The following is a 24,047-nucleotide window of genomic DNA, read 5'->3' on the forward strand; positions in this document are numbered from 1 at the left end:
GATCCAACCAGTCCATTCTGAAGGAGATCAGCCCTGGGATTTCTTTGGAAGGAATGATGCTGAAGCTGAAACTCCAGTACTTTGGTCACCTCATGTGAAGAGTTGACTCACTGGAAAAGACTCTGATGCTGGGAGGGATTGGGGGCAGGAGGAGAAGGGGACGACAGAGGATGAGATGGCTGGATGGCATGACTGAATTGATGGATGTGAGTCTGAGTGAACTCCGGGAGTTGGTGATGGACAGGGAGGCCTGGAGTGCTGCGATTCATGGGGTCGCAAAGAGTTGGACACGACTGAGCGAATGAACTGAACTGAGCCCTTGAAGGATTTATTTTTGTCTCTTTTTATGGATTACTTTGAATCTTCTCTTTCCTGCAGTGTTTATATTTTTGATGTTGTTGCATAAGTTTTTAAAAACACTTTTTATTCAGGTATAAATATATATGTACACATAAAAGTGCACAAATTATAAGTGTGTATACCAATGGATTTCCACAAGTCATCACACCCATAACAGCTCAAAAATGACAGCATTGCTCAGAGCGTTCCTGGTGACCTCTTCCTTTCCCCTCTGCCTTGTCACTTGGCAGAGTCGTACTGCCTCTTTATCTAACAAGAATTATACAGGATGTTCTTGTGGGCACATACATTTTTAAATGAGACAGGACCTCTTCCTTCTCACCTCAAGTTATATTTTTCTTTTCTTCCTTCACTTTCAGTTCTTTGTAAAACTCTCAGAAGTAAGGTGCTTTGTGTTTGATGTTGACTTCTAGGGAATTACACTTGCGTGTCTGAGTGCCCTGGTTCCTGGGAGGCTGCTGAGGTCGGGCCCCTGCCTGTGTGCAGTCTGAGCCTGCGCCAGGGTTCCCTGCATGGCCCTCTGTCACACTGCCTTGCCTTAACGCGTGGAGGCACAGAGAGAAATGGCGTTCTACAGATAGGGGAAATGGAAGATTATGCCATGCGCATAAATCCCTGTCAGGTAAACTCATGGCTCCTGAGATACGGAGTGGGTCTTTTTGCCCTAGTAAGTGGAAGGATCCTGAATACAGGAAGAGATTCCAAGACAATCACATACAGTGTAAGTTAGTTCATACGCAAGTTGATTTGAGGTGGGGGGTTGTGATACGACTTTTGTTCTCAGTCTCTCTGATTTTCCGTGAATACCGAGATTTCTGTTTGTCTACTTTCTAAAAAAAAAAAAAAAGGGAAGCTCTGCTGTGATGGTGCTAGCAGGCTCGCAGCAGCAGTCTGGGAACCTGGTGCCTGTAGGGTGAATGCAGCAGCAAAGGGGAATGGCCTTATCGCGGCTGCAAGGAGTCGGCAGCCAACAGGAAATGATGAAATGTGCTGGGAGAATTCTGCTGTGAGCCGAGGTCAGACATACCAGCAGGGTCGGGAGGAGGCAGGTACGGAAGCGGATCTGCAAAGTTAGGCAGTTGAAGCTGCTGCCTTCGACAGGAAAACGTGAGTGTGCTATTTAGAACCTGCTTTTCCTTTAAGAGAGACCTTTTGAAAGTAAAATTTTCATTGATCTTTTTTTTTTTTTTTTTTTCTGAGTGATTGATGTACCAGAACTCTTACGTTTTAAGCACACCTTGTTTAGAGCTTCTTAATGGAAATGCTTACTCAGTTCAATATCAGCTGAAGAGTGTGGAGTGTTCTATCCAAAACACTTTGAGAAAATGTCAGAGTAAATGTTTGATTTTCTTGATGAATATGTTTTGACCAAAACTAAATGAAGGTCTATGCTTTATAATTTCTACTCTGGTCTTAGAACATATGTGGATGCTTCATTTCAAAATAGATTAAATAATAAATAATAATTAAAGAGTAAATTAAAAACTTTTGCATGTTTTAGAAAGCTTGCATACCTCTAGCTGTGTTTTTCTCACTGAGTAACTGAATGAATTACTTGAGTTAGCTGTTAATAAAGGGTTGGTTTTTTTCCCCACTACTGTCAGGCATTATGTTTATCACATGCTGCCATTTCCTTTCTTAACAGCCAAATCTAATCTGCAAACATGTAACTGGGACGTGTGAGAGAAAATGAACAAATTAGCTTTTCCAGTTGACTGTAATTGCTGTTTCATGATCGTCTTTTCCAGAATCCCAGTATCAGCTTGCAGCTTGTTCCAAGGCCCCTCCTCCATCTTTCTCCTCATCAGTTCTTATTTTTTTTCTCAGCTGGACCCTATGCCCTTGTCCCCATCCATTGCTATCATTGGACACTTTGTTTTTGTTTTTATTGGATAGTAAAATGTAAAACTTTTATGGTTTCAATACCTGAGCAGCTTTACATACATATTTGTTTCTTATCTTGGAAGTCATATTCTGGAATTAAAACTTATTGACCCCCTCTCTCTTTCCTTTGTTTATGCAGTACTGTAATTCTAGTTAGAAGATTTTTTTAAAATTCCTGATACCTAAGTGATTCATCACTAAGTGAATGTATTTATTGGGTTACCTATTGCTGTGAACATTAGAAAGGTGGTGTCCTCTATTCTCCAAAAAGTGCCATGTTAGTTCAGTCTGTGCCGCACAGAGGAGCATGTCTTCTTGTTAGGTCATTCCTAGTGTGAGGTATGTATTTCTAATACTTTCAGTATTGTGTATTTCCCATTTTCTAGAACCCTCCCTCACCCCGACCTTAATCAGGTTTCACCCTTGCTGTTAGAATATCTCCTCAAAACCCTTCTGTCTTCATAATGTGATATCTTACCTAATTCTAGGTGAATTTTAATGCTGTATTTATTTATGAAAATAATAAACAAGTATCCTAGCTTCAAAATGAAGCATGTCTTAGAGGCCTGAGATTTATGCCGGTAGTAAAAATGAGCTCCCCTCCCATACATTGTTAGTCTTCTGTTTTGCTCACCCATATAATTCTATTATTTAGGAGGTGGCATAATTAAAAAGTGGGAACATGATCTTTAGAGTTGTAATGAAGTCATTACAGTCAGGCCCCCCCCTTTTTTTTTAAACAAGGAATTAAGACCAAGAGGTGAAATGCCCTGCTGACTTGTTCAAGGTCACTTGGCTTGTTGGTGGCTGAGTGAATCTGGACCCTAGGTCTCCCGATTTCTGGGCCATTGGCCTTTCCTTTATCTGCTTTCTCCATATATTATCTCAAGATAAATTGGCCAACGCTGGCTTTTTTCCTCTGATGAGTCTATTTTCAAGTACTCAGCTTTTACTCAACAATTTCCCTGAGTACCATTTGGCATAGGTGCGCAAGGCATTACCTCAAGCACAGTGTGGACATTATTCCCTCTGAGAGATTTTTCTTAAAAACAAAGAGTTCTCTATTTTATAAAGTTTTCTTCCTCTCCCCTAAACTAGGTCTTACTCAGTTGATACTGTTATAAGAAAACCTCATTATATAATTATTTGCTAGATGAGAAATCCAAACAATAAAATCATAATTAATTTAAAGAAATTGACTGAAGTACATGACTTTTCTTTGAAAAGAGGATTCTTCAGGATGTGAAAAGAGAACCCTGAACTCTAGGGGAGCTTTATGGCCCCTAGGAAGGAATACTAACACTCTGTCTTGCTGCCTTTCAGCCTGGAGTAACTGGGTTTTGGAATAGATACACTTTAAAACAATACATTAAACCGTAAGTAAAGGGGGGTAATGATTGAATTTATAAAAATGAAATTTACCCACAACCTTCCAGAAACATTTAAAAATAGTCTCTCCTAAATATTGAATTTGGATCCCCTGAAATTCAAGTATGGGAATTAGATGCAAATAGAGGCATGCTGAGAACAGTGTGTGACTGTCCTCAGCCCTCGATGTGGCTCCCACTCTGCCCAGAGTCACCTTAAGATGCCTTGGAGAGGTTACAGAATAGCACTTCTTTGTATTTTCTGAAGTATTTAGAGTATATGTTACGGAGAATTTCTGAAACAAATACACTACAGAGAAATAGGCATTTTCATAAATATTTTAACTGTACTTGAAATGGTAGTCAATAGCTTTATACCTATCTTACTTTATAAGACCTGGGAATGAAGTAAGTTACATGAGCAATGTTTTTCTGTACTAGATCAGGGCTGTGTCTCCCTCGTGGTTCTGGTAGCCATCTTTTTGTCATTGTCCTAAAGAAGCTGTGGCTTTCAGTTGTTGAACCAGATGACCACACTGTGGGGGGTTAAAGGGTGAAGCCTGCTTCAGGGAGTGGTTTAGTTCACTTCTCCCATAATTTAGTTACCTTTCTTCCCCACTTAGCATTTTATATGTACTGTTACATTTTAGTACATATTAAATATAGAATATCTTAAATGGCTTCCTTTTCTTAATATGTAATTGACCTTCTTGATATGTGTGTGTGTGTGTGTATATATATAATTATACATGTATATAAACATATAATTAATATATAATGGTCCTAGTCAGTAATAAGTAATACTTGACATTCCTTCTTGCCCCTAACTATTGCCTACAGTAGTGTAAATTCCAATTCTGCTTGTGAAGTTTAAAGAAGTGGAAGGGGATATGGGGTGCTGGCTTTGCCGCAGGCTGAGGAGGGCTTTAAAGGCAGCCCCTGAGGCTGTTCTTGGCCCAGAAGTCCCAGAGAGTGTGAGAGGTTGGGTTGTCTGGGCCATCTTCACTTCTCTGCTCAAGGCTTCTCTTCAGACCTGCTTCTAGCTGTGGCCTTAGAATCTCCTCTGAGGCTTTGCAGAAACTTCTGGTAGCCCAAGTAGATCCCAGGCACTAGAGGCAGGTGAAGAGGACTGTGTGTGTGTTGGGGGTGGGGATGGATAGTATCAGTGGAAAATATGGGCCATTAATTTGAATGAACGAGTGAATGAATTAAAGGGTTGCAGTGGTCTCCTTCCCATAGAGATTGAAGGCACGGGAGTTGTGTTTCACTGAGCTGGTCTAAATGCGTTTGCACCTCAGTTCTGCCTTGATGTCAAGTGACAGACTAGGTGTCTAGCATCTCCAACAGCCCTGGGAATCTGGCCTAATTTTTTGTTTTCCCTCATTAGACTGTCATACATGAATCATAAGACATGAATCTCCATGTAGACTCACAAGCTTAATATTCTATTTTTGGATAACTTAAAGAATCTAACAGAAGGTGTCCTGAATTTGAAATGTGTGCCCGTGGCCATCACAATAGTATGTGATTAAAATTTCCTACTGTTAATATGAAGGCTGTGCTACACATTTCATACTGTCTTGTTTCCCGTTGAGATTTGTTCTGCAGCAGTCCTTGAAGGAGATCAGGAAGAATGATTTTGCAGGAAAATGCTTATCTGACAAGATGTTATTGATGAAATTAACAGGGCTAAAATGTTGAGCTTACCAATTTGGAATTCCCTTTGATTCTCGCATTCCTAACACATTAGTGGTGCTTGTTTAGCAAACTCAATGAAGCCCAGGGCAATATGGAGACAATGAAGTGATCTCTCTGTGGTTCTTTTCTGTTATCAGCTGACACAAAAGGGAAACATAGCACAGGGCACAATGGATTGATGACCAAGTATCTGTTGGCCTGGAAAACAGAACATTTTGTTAATTTAGCAACTGAGGGTGTTCAGTTCAGGTTCACTTTATTCTTGAGATCGACTCTTATTATGCAGGAAGAATGTTACACATCAAGACCACGAGGCCATGCAGAGAAGTCTCAGGACCACTTTTTTTTTTTTTTTTTGAGGCAAAATCATTGCATATTTAATGTTAACTTCTAAGGCATTAATTTATCTTCGGCACATCCAGTAGACTTCTAAGGCTGAGGCGTTTGAATTTGGGATGGGCAAAGGTTGTCGTAATGATGAAAAGTCATGATGTGAGGCTTATGTAACTCTGCTTGTTCAGCACCTGACTACTTTTGTTAACAACTGTGCAGGCGCCTGAGCCAGCTCTCTGCTTACTTCCAGCCTCCTGTTAGGTCACTACCTGGAGGGAAGGGCATGGCAACCCACTCCAGTATTCTTGCTGGCTGGCTGGATCACTTGTTTCAGGCATGCGTGTGTTCAGCTGACCTGCTTGGCAGAGTTTGTTGTGTGCTCAGTCTGTGCCAGGCATGGTGCTGGTAGGCCCTGGGATCCGTGACGGTTCAGACTGAGTTCTTGCCCCCAAGAAGCCCCATCTAGACAGGTAGAGAGACTTCTGAACTCCAGGGTGAGGAGTCTCCTCACAGTGGTACCTTATGTGCTCTGAAGAATGGGGGAGGTCAGGGAAACCCTCAGTTTGGTGGTGTGTTTTAAGAAAAAGATTTGTCAGGCAGATGAGAGAGGCAGAGGGACGTACATACTCAAAGGCAAGGAGGTCTGAGAGAACACGCTGTGTTCAGGAGTTGGATGTGGCTGATGGTAGTATGTACACAGCGGGCTCCAGGTACCTCAGGGTTATCAGGCCCGGGCCAGTGTTTTCCATCCTAACCCTGTTCTTCTGAATTTTCTTTTTCTCTTTGTGGCATCACCAGCTACCTTGCCTACAAAATCAGGAATTTTTTTTTTTAGGGGTTCTCCTTCCTTTTTTTTTCCCTTGAACTTTTTATTTTGTATTGGAGCTTCCTTGGTGGCTCAGACAGTAATGAATCTGCCTGCAATGCAGGAGACCCAAGCTCCATCCCTGGGTCGGGAAGATCCCCTGGAGAAGGGCATGGCAACCCACTCCAGTATTCTTGCCTGGGAAGTGCCATAGACTAAGGAGCCTGGTGGGCTACAGTCCATGGGATCACAAAGAGTCAGGCACCATTCAGTGACTAACACTTTCAACATAGCTAATTAACCATGTTGTGATAGTTTCAGGTGAACAGCAAAAGGACTCAGCCATCCATCTACTTGTATGCCCATTCTCAAAATCAGGCATTTTTAATCCTTGTTCCCCTCTGCCCCCCCATTCACAGATCGCCATCACCCTGGAGGCCCCCATACTGGTGCTGTGCCAAGCCCAGGACAAATGTCATTTGATCCGCACAACCGCTAAGGCAGATTGGATTCCATTTTACAAATGAGCAATGCCAGCTTCATCTATTCTTCTCTTGAATATCAGTCCTCTTTCCTGGTCTCCTTACCCTTTGTCCTTATCCAGTCTCCAACTTCTAGGAGCAGCACTGTCCAATACGGTAGTTGGTAATCATGTGTGGCTATTTATATTAAAATGAATTAAAAGTAAATACAAAAAAGTCAGTCCCCCAGTTGCACCAGCTGCATTTTAAGCCCTCAGTTGCTAGTGGCTGCTGAACTGGACGGCCCAGCTCTACAGGCTTGATAATCTGTTCTCTGCTTTCTGTCAAAGGGAACTTTCTTTCACGGGCTTTTGGTCAGGTCCCTCCTCATAACTTTTCAGATTCCCAGTGTGACCGTCAAGCCCCGGGGCCTAGTGGTGCCTATCTTGCCACGTATTCAGCTCCTCCCTGTTTGCTCCCCTGCCGTCACATTCTCCATTCTTTCATACCTTTTAACCTCTCTCTCTCCAGAATACCGCTCACTGTCTGTGCATTCTCCTGCACATTCAGACCTAGCTCAGGCACCCTTCACTTTCTTCAGGTTAATCTCCTTCTCATTACACTCCAGTCCTTGTGACCACCCCCCGTATGCGCCCCTGTGAGAGTGCAGATGGTCCTTATCACGTGCTGCTGTCGTTTGTCTATCACCCTGCAGCAGGTGGAGTGGCTAAGCTTTGGGGACAGATAGACTCAGTTTCAAAACTAACCATTTACTTGCCGTGTGGCTCTGAGCAAGATATTAAACCTCTCTGACTCTCGGTTTTTTCTTCTGTACAATAAAGATTATGATGCTTTCTCTCCTGTGAAATGAAACCACATGCGCAGAGCCCCCAGCACTGTCCTTAACGCGACAGCCCTTAAGTCATAGTTGAGGCTGTCCATCCAGACGGTTATCATTAGTGTCCATCCACCTTGCTAAAGCTGTGTCCTCTACAAATAATGTTTTCATTCTTCTTTTCTAATTCTTATACTGTTTTCTTACTTTTCTTGTTGTTTTGGCTAGTCCTCCAGTACAGCTTGAATAGAAGTACACCTGAAGAGATGTGGCCCTTTCTCATTCCTGTGCCTTCTCTTTGCTACAGTTCTTCTCTGTGTGCATGCGTGTGTGTGTGCCTGCCCTTTTAAAATCAATGGATGGCTGCATTGGGCCTGCATCGCTGCATGTGGGCTTTCTCTAGTGGCGTCGAGTCAGGGCTCCTCTGATTGCAGGCTTCTCACTGCAGTGGCTTCTCTTGTTGGGGAGCATCGGCTCTAGTGTGCACAGGTTCAGTAGCTGCTCTGCGGCATGTGGGATCCTCCTGAACCAGGGATCAAACCTGTGTTCCCTGCATTAGCAGGTGAACTCTTAACCTCTGGACCACCAGGGAAGTCCTGTGAGCACTGATCTTTGATGTTACTATTGCCAAAAGATTATGAGTCACTGAAGGCTCAGATAATGGTTAGTATTTTTTAGCAATAAAGGACTTTAAGGAACATTGTTTTTTCGACATGATGCTATATATTGTACACTTAATACACTACAGGGTAAACATAACTTTTACATGCACTGGGAAGCCCAAAACTTTGTGTGACTTACTTCATTGCAGTATTTGCTTTATTGCAACGGTCTGGAGCCAAACTTGCAAGATCTCTGAGGTATGCCTGCATAGTAATTAGGCATTTTATCATAAACAGAAGTTCCATTCACTTTTCTGCTTTGTAAACTGGTAACTGGAAGTGTTTTATTAGGCCGATAACATCATAAAAATATGTGTATATACATATATAAATGGCTTAACATTGCAGATTTTTGTTTTACATTCCTAGAGTTTTCAGTGACAGAGCTGAGGAATGGGCATGTATGTCCCACTTGCTCAAGTGATATCTGCCCCCCCTGGTGGGGCAAGGCCAGCGAGATCCAGGGACCGGAGGAGTTGTACTAGGGACAGGCAGCAGGGAGGGACATTTGCTGAGTGCCACATGTGGGCAGGCACTCACATATAAGGTGGTATTTAAATTTCTCCTTACTTCCCCCTGAAGTAGATCAGCCATGTTTATCCTCATTTCCAGGTGAGAAGAATGAGGCTTAGAAGTTAAAGCTTGCACCTGTCATAGCAACCACTGCTAGTAGAAGCCCTGCTCTCTCTTTCCCCATGTAAGGGAAACTTTATTTAACTCATTAGCTTCAGATTGTTGCTGGATAAGTGGGTTCCCTGCTCTTTTTTCCAAATTACTATAGTCCTTCAGGTTATGCTGCTGCTGCTGCTGCTAAGTCGCTTCAGTCATGTCCGACTCTGTGCGACCCCATAGACGGCAGCCACCCAGGCTCCCCGGTCCCTGGGATTCTCCAGGCAAGATCACTGGAGTGGGTTGCCGTTTCCTTCTCCAGTGTATGAAAGTGAAAAGTGAAAGTGAACTCGCTCAGTTGTGTCTGACTCCTAGCGACCCCATGGACTGCAGCCCACCAGGCTCCTCCGTCCATGGGTTTTTCCAGGCAAGAGTACTGGAGTGGGGTGCCATTGCCTTCTCCGTCAAGTTATGGGAACTTTTTAAAAAATAAAATCATCATCAAGTTAGAATTCAGTTGTCAGTTTATCACTTGAGGTCCACACTGGCCCTGTGTCTTTCCTTCCTTAGAACAGAATGCTTTGGCTCCAGCTTGTACGTTTGAACGAAAAAAATAGTGTCTTGAGAAGGTGTCCCCATAGTTAGGTGCATAGATAGCTACAAAATTAAAACTAAACCCTTTTGTGGTTACATGACTTTTTTTTTAACTTCAAAGGCACATATTTACAGCACGGCTTGAGAAGTACTTGAACAGTTCATTTCCTGACAGAGCTCTGATGGGTGTGAAGTGGTTTCCTAGCCTTCTCATGACAAGCTCTTTTCAGGAGGTGCTACTTTTTAAGGCTGACGGGTGGACAGAGCAGATGTCACTCTTCTTGCAGTATAAGAGTGACTCAGGCTGGGGACCAGATGGTATGACCATCGGTACCCTGGCCCTTGTAAATTCTCTTTCCTCTTTCCTTAAAAGCCACAGCCAGTTCCCAGAGCTTGCCATCAGGATCTGTGTGAGCCTCCGCTGTACTGGTTTAGCCCGGCTTCTCTTTGCCATGCAGGTCCCTCTTCTAGAATGCCCCTCCTTGCTCCTCCAGCTGATGAACTCCCACTGAAGTGTCAGCCCCATGTGCCCATTATGGGCCCTCCTGTTCCCGTAGCGTGTTCTCCCCTAGGCCCTGGCTCTGTGTTGGAGGAGGAGGTTCAAGTGTCCTTCAAGCTTCCCTTGGGAAGAATGCCTCAGTGATGGCGCCTGGCTTGTTTAACTGAGGATGATCCATGGTCACCATCACCCTGGAGGCCCCCATACTGGCGCTGTGCCAGGCCCAGGACAAATGTCATTTGATCTGCACAACTGCTAAGGCAGATTGGGTTCCTTTTTTCCATTTTGCAAATGAGCAATGCCAATCACAGACCTCTTGAGCTTTTTGCCTGAGGTGACGAAGCCATCAAGGGATGCACCCCTGTGTGTTTCTGAAGCATCACCGATGCAGATTGCAGAGGCTAGTTTTCAGTACTAGATGTATGCATCCAGGGGTGCCGTGTTCTTTGGTGGTATTCTCTCGCTGTGTCTAGTTTGCAGGGTGGGTAAGTGTCACCCCTTCAGCCGAGCTGCAGCCCCTCTAGAGTGCTCAGCGCTCAGTCAGACTTTGAGGGAGGGAAGAGCCTGCAAAAGTGCCGCTGCACAGGAAAAGAGGCCAAGGAACTGCCCACAGAGGCCCTTTGTGTGACAGGAAGTCTGCTTCTAAAAGGGGCCGCCTCAGAGTGGAGGGCTTGACAGAAGCTGAAGTGCTTGACCTGGGGCCACTGTGACTCATGCGTGTTGTTAATAATGTCCTTTGTCGAATCTTGGGGACCTGCTTTAACAGAGCTCAGAGGGCACCCCCATAAGTGCCCGCTCTTAGTGGTCAGCATCTCTCTCCCCCTCTTTCCCTATCACATCTGCCCGAGTTGAATACCCCTATTTTCTTATCTGAACAAAGGACAACCTCCTGATCCATTCTGTACTTTTTCCTTCAACTTTTGCCAGAAGAATCTTTCTGTCTCATCTGACTTTTCTTCTTTAGTGTTTAAGTATGTCTCTTGAGGTGGAAACCTTGCAGCTCAAGGAAGAAGTATCCCACTGGGCAGGAGCTTCTCACTGAGAAAAGGGCTGTTCGGCAAGTTAGGCAAAAAGCTCAATAGCTGTCTCTGGCAGTGCTCCTCAAAGACTGGCACAGGGGAGCTGGAGCTGCACAGAGAATTTCAAGGAATAAAGAGGACATGAAGTGCCCGGATCCATAGCGCAGTTCCCTGTAAGTTTGTCATACTTGTCTCTTGTGTCTGTTACCGTCTGCCGCTTGTCAGGTGCTCTGTTAGGCCGTGAGGATACCCTGGAGTGAGTGGGGGAGGTCGTGGCAGCGATGGGCCAGTGCATCCTCTTGTGCTTGCTCCCCACCCCTGACCACCAGCCGGACATGAGAGAGGAGCAGCGAGTTTCCAGGAAGGGGTGTGTGTGTGTGTGTGTGTGTGTGTGATGCCACTTGTGTGAAGGCATTCTAAGATTAGGTTAGGTTAGAATCACTCTGCTTCAGTCTCCGGCAGGCAGCTTTCCGTGCTGCGGTGTCACTGGGGCTCCTTGCCGGGTTGGCATGGTGGCAGATCAATGAGCACCTGTCCTTTGGAGGTGTAAAGCCAGTCTTTGTTGAGTGGGACTGCCTGGATGACATCCTAGGGTGCTTACATTTTGGGGACAGAAGAAGCCACATCTGTTGAATGAGTTTAATCATGGATGATAGCTACTTTCCTGAGATTCTAGTAACCATGGGTTGTCCCCGCTTTCCATTTGGAATAGTTGAAACCAGAACTGCGAAGACCCTTATCCTTTAGCGCACCCCCACATTGTGGAGGAGGGAAACCAAGTGTCAGGAGGGTGAGTGGGACAGATCTGTGAATGACTCCAGCCTTCTCCCCGCTCATGTGAGGAAACCTGGGGTGAGTTACCGTGAGTGAGTTTTTCTTTATGTGAAGTCATGACCCATGCCCTTGAAACGTTAAACTAGCTTTATTACATGAAGGAAGAATGTTGTTTCCCTTTTGCTAATTCAGATATGCATTAGCAAATGCATATGCATCTTAAAATGTACACACTGAAATCATGTTACAGAAATAAGGAGCACACAACTTCATCTCCAGAGTCTCGTCCAAACCTTGTCATCCCTGACATGGTTACTTTCTGGTCAGATATCCAGTCATTTAGCAAATGTTTGAGCGTCTACTTCATGCTAAGCACTGGGGTTACAAAGAAGAAAATGTACGATCCTTGCCTTTGTCCTTTGTGTGCACGAGAGGCCCGCGCACTGGTTCCTTGTCCGCTTCCGCCCAATTTCAGGTCGAAAGCGGCCCCTCGCTCATCTTTTATACGGCTGTGCACTGTCCGCTCTGTCAAGTCGCTGATGTCTCAGTTTGTGAGCGTTCGACTTGTTCTGCGGTCTTTGCTGCTATAAATATTACTGGGATGAACATTTTGTTCAAGTTCTTTTCTCTTTGAATTTATTTGCTTGGGTCATATTCCCCAGAGTGGGCCCACAGGGTCAGAGGTTAGTAACTGTCATCTGCCTTGTTCTGTTTCCAGATTTTTCCATAAAGTCTGTCAGCAATGTTAGAGTTCATTCCTATTTTTCTGTGGCCCCACTGGGGTTATCATTTTAATTTTCTCAAGTTATTTCCATTTTTAAAAGCAGTTGTTTTTGTTTGTGTATTTCTGGCTGTGCTAGGTCTTCGTTGCCGCACGCGGGCTTCTTCAGTTGCGGCGAGCGGGAGCTACTCTCGTGGTGATGCCCGGGCGTCTCACTGAAGTGGCTTCTCTTGTGGATCATGGGCTCCAGAGCCCAGGCTCAGCTGTTGTGATGCACAGGCTAAGTTGCCCCGTGGCATGTGGAATCTTCCAGCACCAGGGTTCGAACCTATGTCCCCTGCATTGACAGGCAGATTCTCAACCATTGAACCACCAGGGAAGTCCGGTTATTTCTGTTAAGGGAAGGTTGTACTTTTCCCCCATGTGTTAATTTGTAGATTTAGCTAGGTTAAGCTACAGTAACAAGCTAACCCTGAAATCTCAGAGGTTCACATAACAAAATGTCTTCCTTGCTTGCTCTGCAGGTCACTTGTGGGGCATTGGGGCGCAAGTCTATACAGTCACCATGGGGCCAGGCAGACTCAGGAGTCTGCTTTCCTGTAGCTGCAGTGCAGGCTTCCTTGGCGGATGACGAGGAGACAGGAGAAGGTTGGGGGTTTTGCACAGGCTTTTCACTAGCCACGTGGCCTGGTTTAGCAGAGAGGGCTTCTCTGTGCACTCCTGTCTGTGCCCCAGCTGTCTTCTGTCCTGGATATTCATCTTTGACAACTTCTTTGTGCAGTATAATTGAATCCTCAGTCTTCATATCAGTCTTTATTAATAGTATACTTTAGGTAATAAGATTATCAGTTGTGTCAACTTCATTTTTCTTTGCTTTCCACATTACAGTTTATTGTGCAAAGGTTTAAATAATAAGTTTGGGGCACATCCATGTTTTTCTTTGATGTCTTTTGTTCTTATACATGACAAATTTTCTAAAAGCCAAAAAATAAGCTCTTTTCTTTGAGTTGTCTAAAGTAGATTTTTATTTAGCTCCATAAGACACTTCAAGCTCATCCAAGTATATAGTGTCAAATTTTAGTATGTGGAACCGTCATATCCTGCTGGTGGGGATAGATGGGAAAACTGCTTGGAAAACAGTCTAGCTGACTGTTGGGAACAATTCACTTTGGGAAAACAGTTCCTCAAAAGGTTAAACATAGAGTTACTGTATGACCGGGCGATTCCACACCTAGGTACCTGAAACAAATGAAAACATAGGTCCACACAAATACTTGAACCCAAATTCTCACAGCGGCATCATTCATAATAGCCAAAAAAGTGGATACCACTTCTTCTGCACCCACTGACTGTGGTGACTCAGCTTCTTCAGACAGACCCAAATTGTGGTATATCTATACAATGGAATATTACTTAGCAATAAAAGGGAATGAGTTACTGATATGTGCTCTACCATGGCTGAAAACATCATGCCAAGTGAAAGAGGCAAGGCATAAAAGAACACATATGACCACAAAAGATCGTGTTGCATGATTCTATTTATATGAGATGGAATAGTCCAGAATAGTCAGATCCATGGAGACAGAAGCAGATTAGTGGTTGCCAGGCACTGAAGGAGAGAAGCGGGGGGGGGGGGGGGCAGAGTTTCTTTTGGGGGTGACAGAATTGGCCATGGTCATGATACACAATGCCAAACACACTAAAAATCACTGTATCTGTGTCAAATGAGTGAATCGTGTATGAACTATGTCTCAATAAAGGTATTGAAAAAATGGCAGAGTTTCAGTTACTTAAACCATCAACCCTCACACAGCCCCTCCTGGCAAATAGTACTATTCCTTTGTCCTTTCTTGAGATGTGTTCAGATATTTTTCATTCACAGAAACAAAAACTTTTTTGAACCTCCTAAACTGTGACATGCAGGATCAAGCACAGAACCCCACAGTAAGAGAGGAGCCAGAGGAGGGAGGTGGGGGCTGCCGGCTTGAAGGGGAGCGACAGGAACTGGGGTCTGCATCTCCAGGCCACCTTGGTCTCCCCGTCCCTAGTGCAGGGCTCCATTCTGGTGACACCACTTCGGCTGATCCCGCTGACTGTGGTGACTCAGCTTCTAAGTCTGTGGAAGGACAAGTGGATATTAAAGAGAGTGTGAACAGTCGCTGGAGCACCGCAGGCTCTGCTCTGCCCTTCACTCTTGCCGACTGTAGGGGCTTATTCAGCAGTAGACACGTAGCGCTCCTCTGCCTTGTGCAGACGCAGAGATGAAGGTGACGCGGACTTGCCTTGAGCGGATCACAGTCTATTTACTTTGCCATGGGTTTCTTTCCTTCTGCTGCATAGAGTGTAAAAATCTATTTTTGGAATAAAACGCTATCCTAATTGCCGAGTAGTTAAGAAGGAATTTGAGGTTTTACTCCAACCTTATTTTCATTTAGTTGTAGTTTTTGTTCTTTAATGGCTGTGTAATAATTGTAATAGACAACATTTGTTAGGCTGATTGTAATCATTGTCCTACTTGAGCCCCGCCACTCTCCAGGAAGCTGCTCTGTAGAGGGCTGCACTTGTGCAGTGGGCCAGGGAAAACTCCAACTTTAGACAGCTAGTAATTGAGTCTGTTGCCAGGTGGAGCGTTCTAAATTCACCAGTTTGTCAAAGTGGGATATCCCACTTAAATACAGGCCCCCCAAAATCAGAGACTTTATCTTGCTTGTGTGATTTCCTGAACCCAAACATAGTAGGTGCTCAAGATATGTTACTTGGCAAATAAGTGAATGACCAGAGGGACTAACCGCAGGATGCAGGGATACTGTTTGTGCGGTGATTTCTAACCATCCTTCCATTACCTGAGAGCTAGGCAGGGCAGGCAATGTGTCTATTTTAGGAAATCCAGGCTGGCTGGGAAGTGATCTGTACAGGTAAAAGCCAGAGCACGCGCTAGAACCCAGGTCTCCTGGCTCTGTCATCTCTCTCTGCAGCCCAGTCCCACCCCAATCTTAAAAGCATGGGTGTATTTCTCAAAATATTGCCCTGTGGGGGTCTGTCCCATTCCCACTTTGGGGTTGGCCCCTTTTAGGAACTTTGGGGGAGGGAGTAGATTTGAAAATGTGTCACTTTTGTCCTTTGAAAGTAACTTTTTCTATTTTTAAACCTATGGAGCATCAACTTAGTATTTAGCTTAGGGAGATCTTCAGCCCAAGTCTGTGCGTTCCCAGGGTGCTTGCCAACCAGAGGTCTAAAAAATATCACAGCAAAAATCAGTCCCAGGCACGGACCTGTCAGCTGACATGTTTCTGTTACATGAGAAAAATTATTTGGGGGAACATGTCTAAATTCTGTTTGCTCCATCTCCTCCTCAAGTCATGTGGGTGGACAGACAGTTGATGGGCTGGGCTGAAGCCAGGTGACTTGGTGTCTCATCCTGCATTCACTGCCAATTCTCTGTAACCTAACACAGTTATTACCCAGAAGATAAAAGCCATCAGAAAATGACCATGGGGCTGGGCCACCACTTGTTTCCTTTCAGCTATTAGGTTGTAAAAGATACAGGGGCAAAACGTTGTCATCTTAACAGTATTTAGTATTTTTTAATACTAATTTCTCGCATAGAAAGTCTGTCACCTTTGCTGACCTTTAAGACTCAGCTAATGTAGCACCTCCTCTCTCCCCTTCCCTACCCTCCACCTGGTGGTCCCGTCTCATTTCTGGAGCCCCTGTTTTGGATTATGCATAGATACAGAGGGCAGAGTCCTTCCCCTGTGGAATTCCAGATAAAGTAGGAGACAGACCTCTGTGAGGCTGCACAGGTGGTGCGTGGTGGGAGTGCTGACTCTACCAGCCTGCCTGGAGGAAACGGCTGAGCCTAAAGGGCCCTGGCAAGTTGCCCAGTGGCCTGTTTGGGGCCATGCGTGTTGATACACCCTCTACATGGTTTGGTCTTTAACACACAGTACAACTCAGTGAGACTTTCCCAAGAGAAAGAACTTCCCTGACTGCTTCTGAAGCCTACTGTGCATGCCATCAAATGTGTTGTTTTAAGATTTGAGTTCATTTCCTGTAAGATAATCAGAAAGGAAAGGTCGAGCCTTTTAACATCTCCTTGCAAATCCCAAAGGTGGAGGCGTTATTAAGCATTTTCTGCATCTAGGACTTTCTTTTCTTCTTCAGGTTCATTGTAAAAATAAACAGACACACCTTTCTCTGGATCTACAGAACCATCATCATTTTCATTCTCAGACCTTAGGAATTCACTGCTGTGTATTGTCTAGTCATATCTTCTGCCTCTTCCTGAGTCCAGAAAGCAATTTAGAAACTAAACCTCACCTGCAGATCCGGAGTGAGTGCTTTCAGAAGGTTTTCTCTAAACTTAACCTGAAGTGACTGGTGTGCTTCAGAAACATTTTGCATTCTGCTCAGTTTAAATGGCCTTGGTTTTTAGGATTGTCGGCTTGAATCAAGCATTCGGCAAGAGGATTTTGTTTTGCTCTGTGCACATGTGGGTAAGGGTGGTAAGGAAGTGAGCTTGCGAAGTCTTCTGTGCAGAGCAGACGGCTGTTCTTTCTCTGAAGTCATCATGTGGAAGGCTGAGAGCCTCCTGGAGGTGAAGGTGCAGGACTGCTTGGTGGGGAGGAGAAGCTGCCTTGGCTCCCGTCTGCACAGCGGCTTTCCCAGATGTGGGGTGCTGGGCTCTCCTGCTTCTCAGAACCACAGCTCCACAGAAAGGGCTCGGGGCACACATCTCTGCTCCTTGTCCACAGTGGGTCTTGAGAAAGTCTGGGTCAGGGGGAGCTGAGCTCAGCGACACACAGTTCATGATTGCTGCTGGGCACAGGTTTATTGAACACTTGAGCCTGGGAGTCAGGAAGTCTGGGTGGATAGAAGTTGAAAGAATGAGGACATTTTGTTTTATCCTCAGTATTCTTTCAAAACTCACGTGTCATTGTTTCTCCTGCTGTCTGTGTGGTCTCAGCCACCATCATTTCTCCCTGGGAAACACTTCAGTAGCTGTTTCACTGTTTCTTGGACACGCCAGAAAGGCCTTCTGTGCCGTCATGGGTGAGCTTCCTTTTGGCATTGGCCTTTCCCCTGGAGCTCCTCATGGCTCTTCCTTCCCATTTTATCTCAGATGTCACCTTTTCAGGGAGACTGGCTCCTTTCTGCCGCCCGCCTCATCCTTCCTTGCTTTATTTCTCTGCATAGCTGCTACTGTGTGATTCATTTTCTCTGTCAGTCTTCTTCACTAGAGCATAAACTCTGTGAGGGTGGAGAGATTTTTGCCTGCTCCAGCTCCTTTTAGAGTCCCCAGCACTTTATGTGATTATAGATTAGAAAGAATGGAAAATAAAAGCAGTAGGGTGGATAGATTATCAATGTAGTCCCAATGGATATATGCTAATTTAATTAAAACTAACCTCCTTTTGTTACTTTGATTTATTTATTTTTTTTAAAAAGTCATCTTTCATTTCTTATTTTGAAACGAAATGCGTAGTGCTTGTTTTCACTAGAAGCTTTGAGCCAGTGCCAGCCCCGTCCGCCCTTTGCGGGTATACCCAGGCTGCACTTTGCATGTTAGAGTCTACGCAGAAGTTACAGATCACCTACTGCGTGAACAAGGAAACCTAAGGCCCAAGGAGTCACGTGCTGAGACCAAGGCCATTGTGTTCCATCTCATTAGACTTGCAACCAGAGCCAGGGAAAGGAATCGACATTTATGTTTGCCACATGAGAAACAGGTACTTTTTGCATTCTCTAAGCTAATCCTCGCTGAGAAGTCTGCAGGGTGTGCATCGTCACCCTTCTTTGATTTATGAATGGAAAACCAGAAGCACAGAGCAGTAATGTGATTTGCTAGGTGTGCTCGACTAGACAGACCTGGATGGGTGGGCCAGCCGTGTTGCTAGCTGAGAGACGCCCCGCCCCCCGTGGGGCGCACAGGGTGCCCCCTCCTGGCTGTGGCGGGGTGCCTGAGAGCCGCTCCGTGCCTGGAGCGTCTGCTGCTGCTGGTCGGTCTCCTGTGTCTCCATTGGCTCAGTGTCCTGCTTTCTTGCCCTGAGCACGTTCTCAAGTTGACCTTTGTCTCTTTGGGCAACACTTTCCATGGCTCAGAGCCCGGGTGTGTTTGGGTGATTCTTTTGGGCTTTTGGTATTAAACCAAATTGAAATGGTAGTGATAATTATGGGACTTGATTAATAATTTGTGTTGCAAAAGATTTTAAAAGTCTTCCCTAAGCAAAGAAAAATATAAGGGATCACCTAAGTACAGTTACTCCATTGAAGCTGTTTACCAACTGGTGCAAAGCTGTTTCACAGACAAGTTTTTCTGGTGCTCTGGCTACAGACAGAGTTGTTGGTACATAGGCAGTATGTCCAAAACAGGTCTTTGGGCCTGTGAAGGGGTAGCATTTTGCCCAGGAGAACAGTTGTTTTCGTGGGAGAAGAAGAGAAGAGATAGCGTGAATAGGGCTGGGAAAGGGGGAACAGGGAGGAACTAGGTCTTGATTAATGAGAAAGACGGCAGACGTGCCAGGACTCCGCTTTCCTGAGAGAGCATTCATTCCCTGACTCCAGTTCTTCCTTCAGTGATTGTCACCTGTTACCACAGGTACTGTGATAGGCACTGGGGTGCCCACAGGGTTAACATTCTGGTTGTGGAGAATGAGTTATAGCAGCCCAGTGATAGCCTCTGTGGGGGAATCATACCGGGACAGTGGGAGGCAGAGGGTCATTGTGTGGTTGAGGGGCTCCTCAGAGGAGAGGACACTCCTTGCAGGGTGAGCAGGAGTGGATGGGAAGGGCAGCCTGAGGGAGCAGAGTGCTGCACGTGCGGCCCCAGGCCTGAGACCTGCGGCTTTGTTCTGTGTGTAGGCCCAAGAGGATGCCCTGTGCGGCGCTGCCGCGTTAAAAGGTGCGTGCGTGTAGTTAGAGGACATGCAACGGAGAGGGGGGCCAGAAGAGGTGGATGGAGTGTTCATGCAGGCTGAGCAAGGGAGAAGGCGGTCACACACACACAAAATGCCTCGGAAGGCTGTCCATCAGTGATGGAAACTGTGCTGAGCTCTTTGCCACATTAACTAGTACTTGAGCACTGAGTGTCGCATACTCTGGGGCTTTGGCTATTTTTGAATTAGTTTGACTTTTATGAAAAGCCTCAAAGCAGTTCTCTCTGCATGAATGTACATTTCCATACCCCTATCAAACTTTAGAACCTATAGGGTCCTATTCATATCAAGTTGCTAGTAAAATTAGAGAAAAATCTCAAAGCTGCTTTTCACTTTCTTTGTCTCACATTTCTCCAATGGGGAAAAAGCCTGGAAGACTGTCAAAGAACTGGCTGTTCTCATAAGTATTTCAGGAGAACAGTGTGAGTCATTGTAGCTCTTTGCTGGTATTTTAGTATCCGGTTTATTTTTAAACAGTTCTGTGCAACCAGAGTTTCTTCCGTGGTTTCTGTTACCATGGCTCCATAATATTTCCTCAAATCTGCTTGTTCATACTTTCACACACTTTAGTATCAAATTTGCAATTCCTTGGAATCAGAACGTCTTATTCATGATATCCAAGAATGTTTCTCCAACTGCAGTAGCATTTTCTCCCAAATTGGAAAAGTTAGCTGTTTCCCCCACTACAGATGTTGGGGAGAGAGGAGGTTTGCTTCTGTGGAGGACAGTGCAGTGAGGGTGGTGGGTGGAGATGATTAGGGGGCTCCCATCAGCTGTCCAAGCAGGGCACTGGGGTGGCATCCCCCCCAGGGTGAGGGGACCTAAAGGGTGGACAGGCTGCCATCTTTGCTTGGAAACTGCTGGCCCTGGACATTCAGCAGGCTTGGTTCTCTGTAAGCAGGAATGTGTGTGTGTTCTCTCACTCTTACTTGTTTGTTCATGTACTTTCGGGCTTGAGTGAAGCTTTCACTTTGGGAAGGTCTCTTGTTTTAAGATGCTGCAAGCAGAAGGAAAACAGTGCTGGTCTGGCAGTCAGTGGCGAAGTTTGGCTTGCCCTCTCTTCCGGCCGTTTAGGACTGTTCAAGGGAATACTTTTCTGCGTTTTGTTGCTTTGAGAAATGTGTGTTTCTTAAAGGACTGTACAAGATCTAGAGAAAGTCTGAGAGCAATATGGAATTGTATAAGTAGTTTGTTTCCAGTCTCTTAAAGTTTTTTACCTCTTCCACTGTTTCAGGGATAACCAGGTTGTCCTAGTAACAGACTAGGTTCTGGGCCTATGCCTGGGGCTTGTTGTAGGGGATTCATCTGGCCAAACATTCTCAAATTCTGCTATAAATATAAGTGTTGACTCAACGACAGAGCAATTCCTAATACTTGAGAATTTAAAGTGTGGTATTACTGACTGGACCTTTGGTTACTAACACAGCTGCTTCCACTGATTCAGAGAGAACCCTTTTGAACAACAAAAACGAAATAAAAACCGCTTCTGGGTGCTCTAGAGGCTGCCCAGGAGGCTCCAGGTGGGAAGGTCTTCCAACTGAGTGACTGTACAAGCTGGCCATTGTGGAATAATTGACTTAAAGAATCACTGAAAATTTTTGCTTTCAGCTCGAGAAACATTTGTAGTTAATAATCTGAGTGACTAGTCTTTTTCTCTGTGTCATCCAAGAGATGTCACTACACGGCTTCATGAAAGAGAATCGTCAGGGAAGTTCTTCTGCGGATCTCTGGGCAGAGGCTCCTGTGGTGTTGGCGAGCTAGCCAGGCACTCACTTCAAGGAAGAGCAGCATTCTAAGGAGAAGGAGTGGCAATTACAAAAGCATTGTGGTAGAGATGAGCCTAGTGTGTTCGAGAAGCAGTGGGAAGATAATTTGGCTGAAGCAGAGCAGGGTCAGCCAGGGAGGGAGGTCGGCCAGAGGGGCAGGCAAGGCCAGATCACGACGGGACTGTGGCCAAGCTGAGGGCTTAGAGTTGAGCTGTGAGTGTCAGGGGTTTGGAGCAGGAAAGTGACGTGATTTAAGTATTTTGAAAGGTGGTCCTGAGGAGACTAGAAATTGAAAATGAGGATGGATTTTCTGTTCTACCTAATACTGGGGTGACTTGGAAACACATTAAACTTTTGTTTTCATTTTGTCTTTGACATTTTAGAGTAATGAGTATCGCCTGCCTTCCTAGTGATTTGGGATTCTGTCAGGTTTTCTGGGCTCTTTGTGAGGAGAGCTATTGTGGTAATAAGTGCACTCAGGTTGTTAATAATAATTATAATAAAATTATCTCTGTGTGATCCTGTCAATTAAAACATGTAGTTAATAGTGTGTAAAATAGTTCTCAGCATAGCCAGCAGCTGGAAGATTACAAGTTATGAGAAACTCATCAAGCTAAACCACATGGGGATTTCTGTATAGAAGTGTGACACCAGTTCCTCCTTCCCACCTCACTGTTCTGTCTCATGGTGTGCACCTGTCTTGCTGTCTAACCCTTGGAGCCTGGGTGGCCTGTGCCCCCTGTCTACCCCCATCTCTCCCAACTCCACCTTTCCCCAGGGATTCTTCTCTCTAGAACACCCTGCCCCTGTGCGTGTACACTCGCCTGCTTCCCACAGCTCCTAGGGTTCAGCTTGGCATCCCCAGGCTGGGAAAGTGCCTGCTCTGGACATCTATTCCTGCCTTCCTCAGCACCATGATGGAGAGCAGCTGTTTCCACCCTGGACTGAGATAGTTCATCCGTGTAACAATCCCAAAGAGTAATCGGAAGTATTGGTTTTATTTTCTAGATGAGGAAACTGAGACTCAGAGAGGTTAAGAAACTTGCCCATAGTTATGTTGCTAGTCATTCTCTCATTACTGCCTTGTCATGCTGGGCACTGTCCCCACCTCAGGAATTCATCCATGAGTGAGGCAGGTGGGGGCTATGTGTTTATCTCCCTCCCCAACCACCTGAGCTCTTGAGCAGGCATGCTTCCAGATCAGGGCCCCTCCACAGGTGTTCGCTGAGTGCACAATGAATGACTGAGTGCCAACAGCCTGCCCTTATGGGAACCTTGGTTGGAGTGCTGTCCTATCAAGCCCCCCATCTTTTGTTTTGTTGGAGTCATGCTCACATTCCTAACCTCTCTTCTCCTTCATCTTCCATCGCCCATGTCGTAGGAGGAAGCGTGGCCTCGTGCAAGGGCAGGCTCTGGGGCTCCTGGCCTGGGTTTGAATACCAGCTCTACTAATTCCACTGGAGCAGGGGGCATGGCAACCCACCCCAGTATTCTTGCCTGGAGAATTCCATGGACAGAGGAACCTGGCGGGCTATAGTCCCTGGGGTCACAAAGAGTTGGACACGACTGAGTGACTAGCACTTTCACTTGCTGCTTCCTAGCTCTGTGGCCTTGATCAAGTTATTGAAGCACTTTTGTGCCTTATTTCTTCATCTGTAAAATGAGGATGATAGTAGCTTCCTGGTAGCGCTGTCCCGAGAATGAATGGTGCCTAGCACCTAGAAAGTGCTCAATAAATATTGACTTGTTAATTCTGCCATCTGCTGAGGATGGAGACTGTGTCCCATACCACTCTGAAGGCAAGTGTGAACACCTCACCACTCTCACTGGGGTCTGCGAGTTGATTAGGGCTTGTAAACGTGGGCTGAGGGAAGAAAAGATGGGAGACAGTACTGGACTATCCAGGTTAGAGTTCCACCCTCGGTGATACACGTCTGATGGCCGTGGGGTACGTGGATGCTGACCAGGCAAGACCCTTGTGAGGGGCAGGCCTGCCTGAACCGTGGCCAGCTTTTGGCCCCTTTTTGCCCCTGGTCTTCTCCCCTGCTGTCCTAGGCTTGACAGGTGTCCTTTTTTGCCCTATCAGACTTGCTGTCTGAGTCCAGTAAATTCCTACATTGCCTCGCGTGTGGCCAGTGCCTGTCAGCCACAGTGACTGGCAGCTGGAGCGGCCCTGCGCCACCTGCCTGCTTTCTGCCCAGATGCTGCATCTGCTGCAGCCGCAGTAGTGAGGCTTCTCAGTTTATGACTTTCGTCTGCTCAATATTTCCATTCTTTTAATCAAGGAAGCACATGTAGATACATTTAATCATAAAGAATATACCAGGAGCTTGAATGTTAGTTCAAATTAAAGTATTCAAATTTGTCTAACATCTTATTAGTAATCATCAGACTATACATTTAGCATCTATCTCTAAGATTAGGAACATCAGTAAGAAATAAAGTGCAGGTACTTCAAGGTTAGATTCACTTTTGTTTTTTAATCTTTGTTTTATATTGGAGTATAATCGATTTACAATGTTGTGTTTCAGGTGTATAGTGAAGTACTTCAGTTATACATATATCTTTTCTTCTTTCTTTTTTAGAATCTTTCCCCGTGTAGATTATTACAGAGTATTGAGTAGAGGTCTCTACTCTACAGTAGGCCCTTTTTGATTATTTGATGTATAGTAGGAGAAGGCAGTGGCACCCCACTCCAGTACTCTTGCCTGGAAAATCCCATGGA

General features: G+C 45.3%; 1 protein-coding gene across 3 annotated transcripts in view; it reads left to right on the plus strand.

The window, feature by feature from the left end:
* PACSIN2 (protein kinase C and casein kinase substrate in neurons 2) overlaps positions 1 to 24,047 on the plus strand; it is a 112,103-nt gene that overhangs the window by 42,916 nt on the left and 45,140 nt on the right. Inside the window, exon 1 of one of the 3 annotated variants that reach the window (XM_040233155.1) lies at positions 680 to 1,467. The exons of the other annotated variants lie outside the window; for them this stretch is intronic. The gene's annotated coding sequence lies outside the window, so the exon portion shown is untranslated. Of the gene's footprint in view, positions 1 to 679; positions 1,468 to 24,047 lie in introns of those variants that run through there. 3 annotated transcript variants of the gene reach the window in all.

The sequence above is a fragment of the Oryx dammah genome, unplaced genomic scaffold, assembly GCF_014754425.2.
Source record: "Oryx dammah isolate SB20612 unplaced genomic scaffold, SCBI_Odam_1.1 HiC_scaffold_29, whole genome shotgun sequence".
Taxonomy (NCBI): Eukaryota; Metazoa; Chordata; class Mammalia; order Artiodactyla; family Bovidae; genus Oryx; species Oryx dammah.